Below are 16298 nucleotides of genomic sequence, written 5' to 3' on the forward strand. Positions count from 1 at the left end.
CCGACCGGCACTTGTGAACTGCTTCTGCTTCGGGCATCGCGTGGCATGAAAGACTGGAGAAAATGGCGTTGGATGCCTCTGATATACCCCTGGCGCTCTGACATCAGGGAAGAAGCGACAGCAACCGACGCTGGACCAGGACTTTGGAATTCGGACCGACTGCAGGACCGCCTGACGGCAGGATAACCCAAGTGTGATGACTGCAGCAGGGTAACACGATGAACATCAACAGTTACGCTGGAGCTGCAGAGATTTATTAAGACATTGTGAAATTCTATGCTGTGGAAATATTCTCAAGTTTATTTAAGGAAATATAGAAGCAATCTACATACTTCCATTTGGTGTTTATCTACTGAAGGACCGAAACAACAAAACTTGCTGATAATTCAAAGAATATTTTGAGCACAACTGTTGGTGATGATTGACACCCAGACTAAGTCTAAATTGAAAGGTATGCTAACACTCAGAGCGCAAAGGCAACATGGTATAAATGCTGGTGACATTCTGCTAAACAGCACACGTAAAATAAATCATCCTCCCTCTATGAAGCAATACCTTCCAAATGTCAAATACTAAAAAGAACAATGATAATCTCGTACAAAGTGGTCAGAGAATTATACAAAACACTTCACACTACAGAAAGGTCCCCAACAATGACTTGTTATTAATGACTGAGTATGGTGACCTAAGTGTCTCAATTTCCCCTTCAGACAGACTGCATTGCACTGTGCAGAGACATGTACCTCTGCAACATTGCAATCCTCAGTTCAAATTAATTTGTTACTAAAATATATTTATTGCATAATGTTTCTGTTCTCACACACACTGTATACAGCATAGATTACCTGACTGTGAAAGTGCTTACATCTGTGCTGAGTACAACTGTAATGTGACTGCAGTCAGAGTGGACACGTACAGCCCGAGTGTTATATTTATTCCAATCTTCAAAAGTTGTAAAAAAAATTATTTTATTTTATTTTAATAATGCTGCTTACATTTATTTAATGTTTATTTACTGGGAAAGACTGACTTGGATTAATCCTATTTTCAGCTGAGGCCCAAGGAGAAAAGCTACACAGTTATTACAGATGTACATATAACTTTATAGGAGTTTTTCATTGTGCAAGGAGAAACAGAGATGTGCAGGTTTTACAAATACAAAACACAGACAATAGTTACATAGATATATTAAAACACTGAAGCATTTTTCTTGTGAATCAGACATGTATGTACATTAAAATTTTAAATACCTATTACTCCTGTCAGCCAGCTAAAAAAGGTGAAAGGTGTTTCACCCAAGGGAGCATGAAACAGCCTTTAGTGGAAGATAGCACATGTACTTTAACAGACTCTAGGGGGGATTTGTCAAACGGGTGGGTTTAGTATAACCTTACAGACAAAAGATACAGGGTTTAGATTTTACCTTGTGTTATTGGCTAGCCTTAAAATAGTCCTTCAGGGCAGTTAGACTAGTATTCACCTATGAACCTATAAACTGCACCTCTTACTCTCATGATGAGGTTGAAAAGGGATAGATTTAGGGACCACTTTGAAAAACAATCTGTACAGGTAAAATACTAATGAATATATTGTAAGACACTGTAACTTGTGCAATCAAAATTATTCTATGCTATGATATAAAGACCTACTTCATGTAGACATGGGGTTTAATCCCATAGTTTCTTCTTTTTATGGACTGGGTGGCTCTTGGCAAATTTTTTAACCATAAATAAATAAATAAACAAACAAACAGTTTACTTTCTGCTTTGAGTTGGTACAGCCTGAACATAGGCTGTGTCTGGAATGGAGGAATGTGGGATATAACAACCCTCACAACTGTGCTGCAGGATGAAATCACACTTGTTGTTGACATTTTTTTACTGATCTTTACTGGTATCAGCAGACTGCTTGACAGTTTAATTAAAAACACAATTCTTAGTTTAAGGGCAACACAGATGTGCAACCATTTATGTTGCTGCCTTTAGTTGGATTCTATATTTCTAGTCACAGCTGAGGAACATTGTGTGTAGTCTGTAATCTGATTCTGCGTCATTTAGGGTTTCCCCTCTAGTGTCTCCAGTTTCATCCCACATCTAAAACATGCCAACAGGTAAACGCCTTGATAAACTCTGTGGGTGTGTGCGTGCGTATGCACTCCTGCCATCTGTCTTGCACCTATTACTTAACAATAAGCTCTGGCAGCTGTGGGACTCTGAAAATGATGGAGAAGATTTTGAAGAAAGAATGAATGCATTGTTTTTATTTTGATCTTAAACAGCAGTTCAGCAAGAGACTAGCAGGATATTTTTGTTTTCAGGAAGTGGTGTATATCCAGCTGAAGTCAAAGGTGAACAAATATTACTTTATGTGATGCCTGAATCACGGCCTTATACGGAATATCTCAGATTAGTTTCTAGTGGACACAAGTTAAAACAAATACCTTCTCTGGATTTAAACAAACGCATTGTCTACATTTTCTCATTGTCTTATTCAACGATTAAAAACTAGACACGACTCGTGCTTACAACCTTCCTTTCCACCCTGTGCAAGAAGACAGCATGATGCTAGGAGGCTATTCCACAAGGCATGCACTGTGGAGACAGATACTGTACTAGCCTTAAGGACTAACGTAGTTAGTACCGTTTTCTATCTGTAATTTTTCATTGATGCTGCATCAGTTTCTAATCACTGCTCAGCATTAAAACTGTGTGGTCTAAAACAATTCGGTGGTATGCAGGATGCATTACATGCATGATATGTCAAGTATTAGATGCATGAAATACTTAGTGACAGAAAAGATGGGTATAAACAGCAAGTAAACAAAAGTTTCCAACTTCATTTGTGATACAACGGTATGAGAACTTGGGACACAATACCTGGACAATGCAGTTCCTACCAAATGTCGCAAAGGTCATTCAGTATACAGGTGAAATTGGTAATCTGCCTGTGGTTCATATCGACCATATGAGCCAACCATGTGGACATACAGGTGAACCATGGGCTATATAAAAAACATACAGGTGAACTATGGGATAAATAAACTACAATCTATGGTAAGAAAATGAAAAAACATGGTCCCATGGATCAGAATTAAAACAGAAATGCTAATAAATGTTAAAGTAAACAAAAAACATCCAATAGAAATTAGTTAAGTAAAAGCTAATTAAGTGTTCTCTGTTAGGGCTGGTATTACCATATAATACTAACCCACACCTTCAAACTACAGGAAACTATATAGTGATAAGATTTTTAATTACAGAAATATTACACTTTTTATTACAGAATTATACAATTGCAGTGAGTTGGTACATGCGTTCATATGCCACCAACAGCTAATAAAGTAGATCTTGTTCAGACACAGTAATGGGTAAGAAAGTAGAATATGTCAGGCAGATGTGCTGAAAGGGTAACAGAATGTTAACTGATTACAGCACCTGGTACTGTGTAAAACACAGAACAGACCCCCCCCCCCCCACACTAAAAAAACAGCATCTGACTGTTGGAACTAGTAAAGCTGCACAGATCATCCAGCATACAATAACATCTTATTTTAGACATTATCCAGGGTGGAGACTTAAATACTGGAATGGGGGAGTAAACGTTCTCATGATTACAAATTAAAGCACAGGATGAACAAGACTGTTGAAATCTCTTTTAAAGCAGAGACAATTGTCAGACATCCAGCTGCTAACATCCTACATAGAAATATTCAGTCATACAGACTGTTTAATAGTCACTGACTTTTATAGCTTCGCAGATGTTCATGTTTTCCCCACACTTTGTGCAATTTGTTTTATAAATACACCTATTAAATAATATCATGACATTACTAGAGCAGAATTGAAAAATGCCTCTTTCTGGATTAGTGACTCCTTCTTGCATGTTACTGCAACACAGATGTGAGTATGACAAAAGACAAAACGAAGCATTCCAAAACTGAAAACGGACACTGCTCTGTTTATCATCAAGGAGAGTAGCAGTTTAAAAAAGAGGATTAAATATCAATAAACATGTAGACAGACAGACAGACAGACAGACAGACAGACACACACACACACACACACACACACACACACACACACACACACACACACACACACACACACACACACACACACACACACACACTCACACTTTTCTGGGTAGCTATGATTGCTATAAACACCTTCTTGACCTTTATATTATACCATGAACATTGTTTATCAAATTTTATATAGTAAATATTCTTCAAACAGGCTTTAAAAAAATTTGTTCAAATTATTATAAAACTGAAGAACAAATATATAACATCACTTTGACACACTGAAAAGAGATAATAAAGTTCTGCTGAAAAACTATAAACATGTACAGCTTATGTTAGCAGGCCGGCAGGCAGTTTATTAATTAGCATCAGCAGTCTTTTTGAGAAAGTTAAAAGCATTGCAGAGAGTTCAAGTGGGAATTACACATGCTGTGCAGTGGATGAGAGCTGGGAGAAGACAAGGAATAGCTTGTTATTTATTTCATTTCACGATTACACAAAAACAACACTACCATATTTCTCATACTGCTGGTTTACAATATATGCACTACAAGGTGCAACAAAATGACAACTCTTAGTAAAACACATCATCAGCTCTGCATAGTAAACAGTCTTGTCTTACGCTGGAAGCAAAACAGAGCACTAGCCTTACTTTAAATATGCCTATTCCCAAGAGCTTCTGAGGCTGACAGAAAGGTACTGATGTGCTGAGAAGAGGCCAGACTCTAGTTCTGCCATGGCTTAGTGAAAGGTTAGCATGCATATCTAATGCTAGCTAACATATAACCATGAAATTATTTGAATCACTGAGTTATGAAAGTTCATAGTGATGCTCTTGTCCAGCCTGTATTACAACTTTGTTTCCCGCCAGTAAAAATAAATAAAATATAATATAAACTCCTTAGTACTGAAAACCAGTGTAATTTTTAATAACTAAACAGACTTTGATTTACCCCAAAACACTGAAATTCAAGTCTTACCTTTGGTTTCACAGTCAGACTTTCTTCTCTGCTTCATATGGTTTAACCAGGTGTTCTTTAACTTTCCTGAAGCAATTCCATGGCAGACATCCGAGCCAACCTGTCTGCTATATGTATGCCTCACAATTTTTATTGCTAGCTCAGTGTCAGGTTGCAGACCAAGAGTATGATGTCCATATATACACACCACTTCAGCAGTACCAACGTAACTGTAGTGTGGGATACTCTTATTTTGCAAAAGTTGCTAGGGCAGTAACCATGTCCAGCCTCGTGGGGGAGGCAGGGGGCTTTATTTTTACTGTCCAATCAACTAGAAAGAAAAGTTAACCGAACAAGAAACGGATCTTAATCCTCAAACTGAAACACAGCATGACCGCTGCTGCTGGACAAAAAAAAACTAGAAAAGATCAGGCGGGTTACCATCCCAAATGTTGTGATTTCTGCCAGTGATTAGTCAATGTTTCAGGGTATGCTACTCCGCCCAGTGTACAAAAAGACAACCTCTCTCTCTGCTCTGTAGAAAGCAATGCAGTTCTGAATAATCTGGGTGTGAGAAACTGTAAGATATCCGGTGACTAAAGGGCTGAGCTTTAGTAAAAAAAACACAAAGAAAGAATGCAAAGCGAAAGACTTTTGTTTCAGCTCTGCTTTCATTTTACTTTTATTTATTTTTACAGGTTATCTCAGTGCCTCAATGCAGCTTGTCTGACGCTTCCCACAGCTACAGCTTGAAAAACACCCCATCTGCTATAGTAACAAATGTTTGCACTTAAAGCTGTATTAATGTTAATATATACACCATTACACAAGAGCAAGCAGACAATCTGACAAACATTTCCAGATACTGTTGTATACATGCATACACACATATGTATACATACACATACATGTAATACACATACCCACTGGCTCCCTATTGACATTTTGGCACTCTATGCTGAAAATATGAAAAACATCACAGTGGGCATTATGGGGAGAGCTTTTTTTAAAGTTAAGATGTTAGAGTTAAGGTTAGCACATATACTTCTAATCTTGAAAATTACTCTTCTCCTTAAAATGTCTTTTTGCGGAGGGGGGCAAGCCCTCCCTGCACCCCCACACCCCCCAAACTTATACATACCAACTATGAGATTGCCAAACCTCAGAGAAATGGCATCTCGGACTTAGTATAAGAAAGTCCAATCTTTCAGCCATTCAGTCTTCATATTTTGGTTTGTCTTCACCATTGTTTTAATAATTTTCATTTATTCGTTTTTTGGAGTGCTGGTACCTGGTTTGGAGATTATTCATATTTTGTGACTTACGCTAGCGGGTCCCAACATTTCAGGTGGTTAACATGTACATTACTCTAAATCTAACATGTTTCACATACAAAAAAGTGTCACAATTGATCTACAGCACATTTCATCAAAAACACAAATGACCAAATCAAATCTGCAGAAAAATGTGAAAGGCTATAGAAAATCACTACTGTTTTTAAATCATAGGAATTACAATGCAAGTTAGTATTGATTAGCATCTGTACATTACTAATGCCCCCTGTGATGTTGTGTCTCTGTCTCTACAAGTTTGTATTTGTGTGCCATCAGTGGTTCACTCACTGTTTGAAGTTTTTTTTCCTCTTTTCTCCACTGTTGTGCAACTGTGTAGTTAGTGTATTTAAGTAAGGGGGGGCACAAAACCCCTCAAAGAAGTTTCGAAAAAGTATTTTCTGTATGTGAAGTTTTACTTGTAATGTGATTCAACTGTGTGTATTTCATAAAATTTGTATTAATCATAAAATATTTAAAAAAATTGTTTTTAAGTATAAAGTATTTTAGATAAAAAGTAATAGATTCATGCACACACACATATGGTCGACATACAAAACATGCACCATGACCATTCATTACACCATACAAACAATGCTTTGACATTCAGTACATGAATAGCAGTAGTGTTATGGGAAGGGCTTTTTTAAAGTTAAGAAGCATGCTAGGGTTAGGGGAAGACATAAGGTTAGGGTTAAGCACACATTACTAAGGTGGGCAGAGGACATTGCCATAACACAGCTGGGACACATACAAACACACACACACACACACACACACACACACACACACACACACACACACACACACACACACACACACACATAAAATCTAAGCCCTTATTTAACACTTACTCTAACCTTAAGCCACACTCATGCACACAAAGACACACACACCTAGTATATATTCCACTTACATTTTTCAGCAAAGCAAACATTCACTTTAATGTATGTTTGATAAACCTGACTGACAAAAACAGCTGTGCACTACTAGCTGTCAACCAAAGCAACAGTTGAACAAATACATGACACACACACAAAAAGTATACATCTATGTATATACATTACACACACACACAAAGTGTATATATGACTATATCATTAATGGATGTCATTTTAAATGATCAGCACAAAAAAATAAACAAAAAACACATTGACCATTCATACAGACAACACTACACACAGATAAATAGTAGATAAAAAAAGAATTGAACTTCTGTTCCTGATGTACAGAAATAACCCTACAATACATTCAGCTCAAATTTGTCTGAATAGTAATAGTGTTATAAAAAGGGCTTTTTTAAGGTAAGCTGCATGTTAGGGTTGGGGACAGGGGCAGGGTTAGATTTAGGATTAGCATGCAGTATTAAGTTGGAGCAGGACTGAGTTGTTACACATTCACAAGCTGCACATAATCACTTACATGACACTTGTACATAAAAAGTTATATGGCACAGACGAATGACCTTTAACAAAATGAGATGCCACAGTGCTTGTTGGTTACAGTTCTGAAAAGCCTCAGATGATGCTGCAGATGTTCTTACAGCTTACAAATGTTCTTGAACCATGCATTTGTTCCTCCTACAGATATCCGTTTACACTTTCAGAATAATGGGTTAATGCATATAGTACCCTTCCTGCACTGAAGTAAATTGGCCTTTTACAAAAATGTTAAAGTTCATGTTCCTCCATGTTCCACACTGAAAGACTACACATTCAGTGCTAGGAATTTTCTTAAGTGAAATCCATAGTAAATAGAAATGAATCATATTAATTCATTAAAGGATCTTCTTTAAAAGTAAAACCAGCATATTTTAACCATCTTATGGCACTCCTAGTTGAAGTTGTTAGTTAGCCATTAGTATGTGTTCCACATTTTGCCCATTTGTCCCACATTATGAGGGCTAGTGTTCCTCATTTTGGAGATGGAAGGTTGAGAGCTATGATCCCGTCCAATACTGTCAATATGACTTCCTTCTCCTGTCATATAGAAGAATATGGGTCCATTCTTTGTTACTGCGCTCCAGTACTCTCTCTGGATACAAGTTAATTTATAACTTTATACTGAAATTTTCTTTTAAATAAATTGCCTGGTCTAAATAATCTTCCCATGAACTACAATAGCTAATCACTACAGGCAACTATTCAGCTAGAAACTAGGCAGAACATCCTTAAAGATCAAACAGCCATGTACTTTTAATTAAAAAATAAATAAATAAAAGAAATTCCATCTACAACTTACAAAGTGCAACTTCCATCCACTTTCATTCAAGCTACCTCATACGCACGTCACCTGTGGCAGCCTGAGACAATGAGAAATGGCTGCTTGATCCTAGTAGCCCAACCAGCTGCTTTTGCAGCATCATTTCTACACCCCCCGCAAAATGGCAGCAGGATCTGCAATAAGACGGAATTGCTTTATTCTCTATTCACGAGTAAAAGGGCTGCTTATGAAACAGCCTTGGAAAGTTGAATTGAGTTTTTAAACAGAAATTGGAAATCCAGGGAAGAATAATTTTTAAGAAAAATGAACAAAAATGTGGAAAAGAATTCATCTTTTTTTTTTTCATTTTTAACTTAGAGCACTACTCTCCAGCAATTAGTTTATTCAAGTCATACAAAATATATCAAATGAGTCCATTTCAATGGGCAAGCTGTTTGTAAACATCACCTAGATGGCCTGTACGCAATGTTACTGCTGGATGCTTTTCTGTAGTGATGTACAGTAGCTGTTGGCATAAAGTTAAAAACTTATCTCTGCACCCTTGCCAGCACTGCTAATGGTATCCTTTTAGGAGGGCTCAGAAGGGAAGTAAATGCTGGTCCTCCAGTAGAATGAGCTCTTATTTTCAAAGATATTAATGAAACGTACAGATTCCAAATACTGTTGCCAATGCCTTCCTCTCCATCTGGCCATACTTTTACTTACCCTTGACAAGGGATATGGATTGAAAAATAAACGGAGGATGGAGACCACAAAATGATCTCCACCTTCTCTACAGGCTTCTGCAGTCCATTGACATCAATAATTCAGCATAAAGACTGCAGTAAAGATAAAAAAAAGAATTTATACTTTTTCTTCTAAGTTGCAGCCTAAAATCACCTAATGTCTGTGACATTTCTATAATTTGCAAGTGTTCTGCATCATTCTTTTAAGTATAATAATGGATCCATCACCCTGTGAAATACAGCACATTGTAAGGACAAAATCCCTCCCCTTAATAAAACCATTGTAGTCACTTCTCATAGAAAATTATTGGGGATGATAGTGGATCACAATCTTGGGCGGTCATGGTGGTGCAGTGGTTAGTGTTGCTGCCTCACAGCAAGAGGTTCTCCGGTTCGATTCTCGGCTGGGGTGCCTTCTGTGCGGAGTCTGCATGTCCTCCCTGTGGTCGCTTGGGTTTCCTCAGGGTGCTCCGATTTCCTCCCACATCCTAAAGACATGCTGTAGGTGGATTGGACACTCCAAATTGGCCCTAGGTGTGAGTGTGTGCATGTGTGTGCCTTCTGTGGAAGGCTGGGCACTGGGCTGGTACCTCGGCACTGTAAAACTCCACTGCCAATCATGAGCGGACAGGTGATTCGCTGTGGTGACCCCTAACTGGGAAAAAGCCAAAAGAAGAAGAAGATAGTGGATCACAATCTTAAATGTGATCTGCATATACAAAATTGCATAAAACAAGCTCACCAAAAGCGACAGATGCTTTACAGAGCCAACAACTTACTCACCAAAGCAACTAAAACTACACTTGGCACTACTTACCTTCTCCACTCACTAATTTATGGTACTCCCTTCCTAACTAACCAAAAAGAAAAATTTGAATGACTTTACAATAAAGTGGTTAAATTAGCAGCAAATACCCTTCCCTGAACCCACCAATGTATAGCACTAAAAAGCCAATGATGTTTTTATTTTTAATTCCACTTCATATTGCAATTCCTCATTGTATTACACTAGCATATTTAATTTCTCTAAACTTTCTAAAATTATATTTGTATCTATTCTTAACCGATATTTTTATATTATGTCTAATTTGGTATAATTGTTTAAACTATACATTTATTGTTTTTTATTGCATTATTTGTAAAGCTTGCAAAATTATTGTTCTTAAAATGTTTTTGTAACAGTTTGAGCTTTTCTCCCAAGGCCTCCGCTGAAATTGGGCACCTAACCAGTTGGGTTTTACCACTAGTCAAATGTCAATAAATAAACAAAGATAACTGATTATAGGAAGACAGATGTTCTGAAGTGATACTTGTGGTGTACTTTTCAGACCTTTCTTCAAGTTTTACTTGTAAATAAGCATGTGAGAGTTTTCGAACACACAACCTTCACCAACAACACAAACAAGCCTTCAGTCTACTGGGCAGGGTAATGCTCCACAGTCTAGGGCAGATGGTTACATGGAAGATTTTACACATTTTCAGTGAACCTTCAGTTTTGATGATCACTACTGATAGCATTACCCACTCACTGAACAGAGATAAAACTCCTTATATTTCATGACTAAGTTCAGCCTCCACATAAGGCCTGACAAAATACAGTCCTGGTTGTGGTTGTCAGCACATGGGCTCATGCTGGGAATTTGATTATCTCATTAACTTTTATGAATCTTGTAGTCTTTAAATGTTCACTGAACACTGCAGCATATTTTTGTACCACCCTTGTAAATGTTTTGATCCCACCGATTCAGTCTTTATTTTTCACCAGTTTAGGCAGACTTTTGCAGCCAGTCCCTCTGGAAAGGATGGGATAGGCACACAACCTCAAACAAGGCAGGATATGCAATATGCTTACATGTTTTTTTTGTATCACATTAATGAATCTTTCTGGGAAAGTGTCTCTCCTCTATATGCTGTCAGGATAATGTTAAGTGATATACAATGCAACATACTTGCATCTTGCCTTATGGAAGAGTGTAACATTTAATGGCATCATCCCACCCGTGTCCAGTTCCATCTTTATTGGAATTCCATTAATTTAAAGGGTGATAATAAACGATTCTGTCTGCCTTCTCAGTGCCGGTACATGTAACTGAAAATCAGTAAAACAGTTCTGCTTCATCATATCCTATTTTCTCTAATGGTTTACCTCTCCTTTTCCTTCAAATCTTCTGTTTATACAACTGCTATTTTCTATACAACATACCTCACATGCTCTTTCTTGGCAACATATACCAGGGTTTATACTTCTATCAGTAGACAGAGTTACTGTGGTTAGCTTTCTCACTACATTTACTTCCAGATTAAACAAACAAAAAAAAAAAAACCCAAACAAAAAAAATCAGTAGTAGAGTGGTTTTAAATAAGACACAGTTAGGAGCAGGCAACTCTTGCATAATGGCTACCATCAACATGGCCACATCCATAGCCATTCTGAACACTGACACAGATAAACCCCTCAAGAGACTGTATTTTATGCTGTCCATTATACCATGCAGTACAGCCATATGACTTTTGTTAACTACAGGATTTGCTGCCACCATCTTTCATTGATGGTAGGCCACCATTTTCTCCTTCATTAAATGGAACAATCTGTCTTAGGGTCATTGCCATACTGAGTACATTCATACTGCCATGCTTGTAGACATTGTAAGGCACCAGCAATTAGTTTTGCCAAAAGTGAGATATTCCAATAATGTTTAGTAAAGCATGTAGTGGCATAAAGCAGAACTTGCTTGCAGTTTATGCCATGTGTCCGTAGCACATGCCATTTCTGTAATAAAATGCAGCATACAAGATGTGCACATTTTAACATATCTTCCTCAGACATCACTTATTTTCATTTACACCACATACTTCCTTCATTACATGACAGCTGCCCCACTAGCCTGCCCACCTCCTACAGCTTCAAAGGCAGAAATACAACACAGAATGATGCAGAAAGAGACTCAAGTCATAACGGAACTGAAGCCTCAGTGGTAGGTACCATAAATGGTGGCTATAAAGCAATAAAGCTCATAATCCAGAACTCCACCACCACTGAATCTAATTCATTTTAAATACTTTTACATACTTGTCATATGATCTGTCAGCATTTTTTTTAAAAAACCCAACACACTAATAAAATCATTGACATATCACTTAATAAAAACATTTATATACGTATTTGTTAATAATAAGACCTTCCACTTTGAACCTTATACCTGGATAACCTATACTAAAACGTGCAAATCCTGCTACTGTATCTACTAAGTCTGTTTATTAAACCCCATTTTTAACTAATAATACTCCTAAATAGTTAAAATACTATTATTAAATTTCATGTACAGACAAACGATCTATCCCTTATCAGTCTTATTTATAAATTAAATTTATCTTCTTTCTACTCTCATATTGAGTACACTGTTAATAGATATTCTATTGTTTAAACCTCGTTTCATGCTTGCATTCAGTAACACCTGCCAAAAGGTCTCCCTATATTCCAAAAAATGGACCAATTACCACCTCTCTCTTGCTTTCTGACCTTTTCCAACACACAAAACCTAAATTTCTTAAAATCCCTACATACAACACTATGCTTGTATAATGCATTCGTGTTGTCCCGTTTTTTAATGGCATAGCTGTGTTGGTAGACCCTCTTCCTCAACTCATTTTCTGTTTTACCAATGTAGTAGGCTTTACCAGATTGACATAGGGCTACATAAACAACTCCCTTGGTTTTACAATTATAATTACCGTTAATGTTAATAACCCTGTCATAACCTTCAATAGTCAGGTTCCTTGTTTCAAACATAAATCTACATTCCCTACAACATCCACAAGGGCTCATTTTCCCCAGCATAATCCTGTCCCCCTTGTTTTGAGTCCTTTCAAAAAGATTTTCATGTTGTTACCCCTTCTAAACACTACCCTAGGGCTAGGGCCTACCTTGTCAATTAGACCAAAAGCCCCAAATACTCCATTCCAGTTCTTCTCTAAAATTCTACTAATTTCTGAGGATTGTTCATCAAATGTTAAGATGCAGTTGAATGAACTCATAAGTGCATCTGATCCACCTATTGTCACATTCGGGTTCTTAAGCAAAGGGGGGTACAAGTCCGTCCTTCTCTCCATCACGTACCTTTCTTGTCCTTCAATTAGTAACTTAGGGTATCCCCTAGCCAATAACATCTCTTTCAAAATGTTAAATTTCTTCCGCAAATTTGTTGTATTCGCTAGTCAATCTAGATACCCTAATCATTTGCCCCTTAATAAGGTTCCTTTTTTGCCAAAAAGGATGTTCACTGTTAAAATGTAGCAAACTATTTGAGTAAGTAGGTTTCCTGTAAATTGATGATTCATAACACTTATAATAACTCACATCCTTATATAAATGCACATCCAAATAATTGACCATTTCCTTACTTTTAGTACTTGTAAAAGTTAAGAAATTTGTAGTGCAGTTGATATATTCAAGAAAATCATCTGCCTGATCTTCTCCCTCTGTCCACAATATCAGGATGTCATCCAAAAATCTATAATATCTGTAGATCATATCTTTAAACCTTGATTCCAGGACAAACTTTGTCTCCCAATACCATAAAACTACATTAGCAAAAACTGGGGCTGCAATTGCGCCCATTGCTACTCCCAGAGTCTGTTTAAAGTACTCTCCTTGAAACCAAACAAAATTGTTACCCAACACCAATTCCATAAGGATTGACAACACAAAAATTGAGTCACTAGAAAACTTAGTACCCTTCCTAAAGGGCTTTTTGGAACATTTCCAGACCTTCCTCATGGGGGATACTTAGATACAGATCCTTCTCATCAATACTCAAAAAAAAATCACTTTTTCTTCAAATTCCACCTCTGCTAAATTCCTCAATAAATGCCAGGAATCCTTTAACACATGGTCCTTCCCCTCAAAAAAAATTTTTAGGTGAAAATCTACCATCTTGGCTAGAGGCTCCATTTTACTTCCTCTCCCTGCCACTATAGGCCTCATTGGTGGATCATTAACAGATTTATGGATTTTTGGTATTCTAAAAAAGGAAGCAACCTTTGGGTGCTCCAGTTTCAAAACTTTTATTTCTTCATCCGAGAAATTGTATTCCAGAAAGAGGTCTTCCAATAAAAAATCCAACCTTCTATTAAAAATATTAATTTAATTTATAGAAGCTAGCATAAAGAATTCACTATTGTTCAAATGCTTCAACATTCTATTAGTGTAGTCAAATTGGTGCATTATAACGACCCCACCCCTTGTCAGGTTTCATCACCCTAATATTGTAATTTTTCATTAGTTCCCTCAACACACGGTCCTCCTCTTTAGTTAGATTGTCACATCGATCTTTTCTTTGTTTACTATATAAATTCCTAATTTCCATTTCCGTAAGTTTTTTAAAAATAGCTACCGGTGGTACCAAAGGGGGGTTATATTTACTTTTCCTACACAACGATCCATTAGCATTCTTATTACTATCTTCTTCTTCACCCTTCTCTAGTAATATTTTTTGATTAGTCAATCTCAAGAACAACTTGATGTCTAAAATAGTATCCACTCCATAATTTTGACCTTTTGGGACAAAGTAAACCCTTTTGATAACAATTCCCCATGATGCACATCCAATACTTCATTAGTATAATTATATATCTTCAACCCCTTATGTTCACTCACTATAACTTTGTTTTCTTCCAACTCAAAATTATCTGCTATTACTCCAAATTGACCGGGTTCATCCATCATAGGGATGTTACAATCAATCAGTATATTTCCTCTTTTTATAGAACCAGGTAATACATTAATATTAGGCTTTTGACTCTTATTATTCATATGCATTATTTTTTGCAACACATCCGTGTTTCCATCATCCTCCTCTACAAAACAAAAATCAAACCCCACTTCTCCTACATTTATCACCAACATTGGTCTATTTAAGTCACATACATCAATACAGCAGTCGCCATATTAGGTCCCCTCCTCTAACATATTCATAAATGATTTCCATAACTCTATCCCATTCTCAAACATTATCCAATATGCAGATGACTCAGCTATTATCTGCTCGGCCTCATCTATCCCTACACTCCTCAAGCTTACTCAAGATGCTTTTTTAACTACAGAGCAATGGATGAAATGAAACCACCTAGCACTCAACGCCTCTAAAACCAAATTAATGGTGTTCACCCCCTCTAAAGTCACCTATTTCGATAGTAACACATTCTCTATTACTAGTCAAAACAACACACCTCTGGAACTGGTCTCAGAGACCAAATTACCTGGTGTCTAAATTGATAACCAGCTCAAATTCAACTCCCATATACAACTAAATATCAAAAAAACCCATCAAAAACTTGGTATGCTCTATCGGCAAAAGCACTACCTTACACCTGCTACTAAAATCACTCTTTCTACTTCCTATCCCCTCATTTCTCTATGGAGCACCACTTCTAACTAACATACAGTCCTCTCTGAAAACATAACTCTCCTCCTGCTACAACAAAATCGCCAAGTTCACTACCAGCCACAAGTCCTCCACCCACCACTGTTCCTCTTTCCAACAACTACATTGGCTAGAACTACCCAAGCATCTCACCTATACTCAACTAACTCTTGCACACAAGCTCATTTTCAACCCCTCCCTCTGTCCCTCCCTGTCTTCTACCTTTAAAATGCACCTACCCAATAGAGTATTAAGGTCTAACAACCAAAATCTATTAGAAGTCTACAAACCAACTCGTCCCCAGGCAAAAATCTTCTATCACATGGTTTAGCACGCCTCTGGAACTCCCTACCTCCATCAATTCAGTATCACCTCCAACCATTTTATTTTCAAAAAATCTCTTCATTCATATCTAGTATCCCAGTGGGAATGCTCTTGCTTCCACCCCACATAACTAACACTGGTAATTCCATCTTCCTTTCCTTCCCCTATTTACACCTGCAATATTCCCTTAGAATTTCTCCTATCTCATACACTCTTAGTGTTATTATTGTATCCACAAGAATACACCACGCTGTACCCCTTACGTGTAGGATTCCTGATATGTAACTGTACTT

At 37.2% G+C, this 16298-nt stretch overlaps 1 protein-coding gene across 9 annotated transcripts in view; it reads right to left on the bottom strand.

Annotated features, from left to right (window-relative positions):
- Positions 1 to 16298, bottom strand: part of KIAA1217 (KIAA1217 ortholog) — a 2251763-nt gene that overhangs the window by 485524 nt on the left and 1749941 nt on the right. Inside the window, exon 1 of one of the 9 annotated variants that reach the window (XM_044089848.1) lies at positions 5002 to 5498. The exons of the other annotated variants lie outside the window; for them this stretch is intronic. The gene's annotated coding sequence lies outside the window, so the exon portion shown is untranslated. Of the gene's footprint in view, positions 1 to 5001; positions 5499 to 16298 lie in introns of those variants that run through there. 9 annotated transcript variants of the gene reach the window in all.

The sequence above is a fragment of the Protopterus annectens genome, chromosome 12.part0 (assembly GCF_019279795.1).
Source record: "Protopterus annectens isolate FY-2018-M chromosome 12.part0, PAN1.0, whole genome shotgun sequence".
NCBI lineage: Eukaryota > Metazoa > Chordata > Ceratodontiformes > Protopteridae > Protopterus > Protopterus annectens.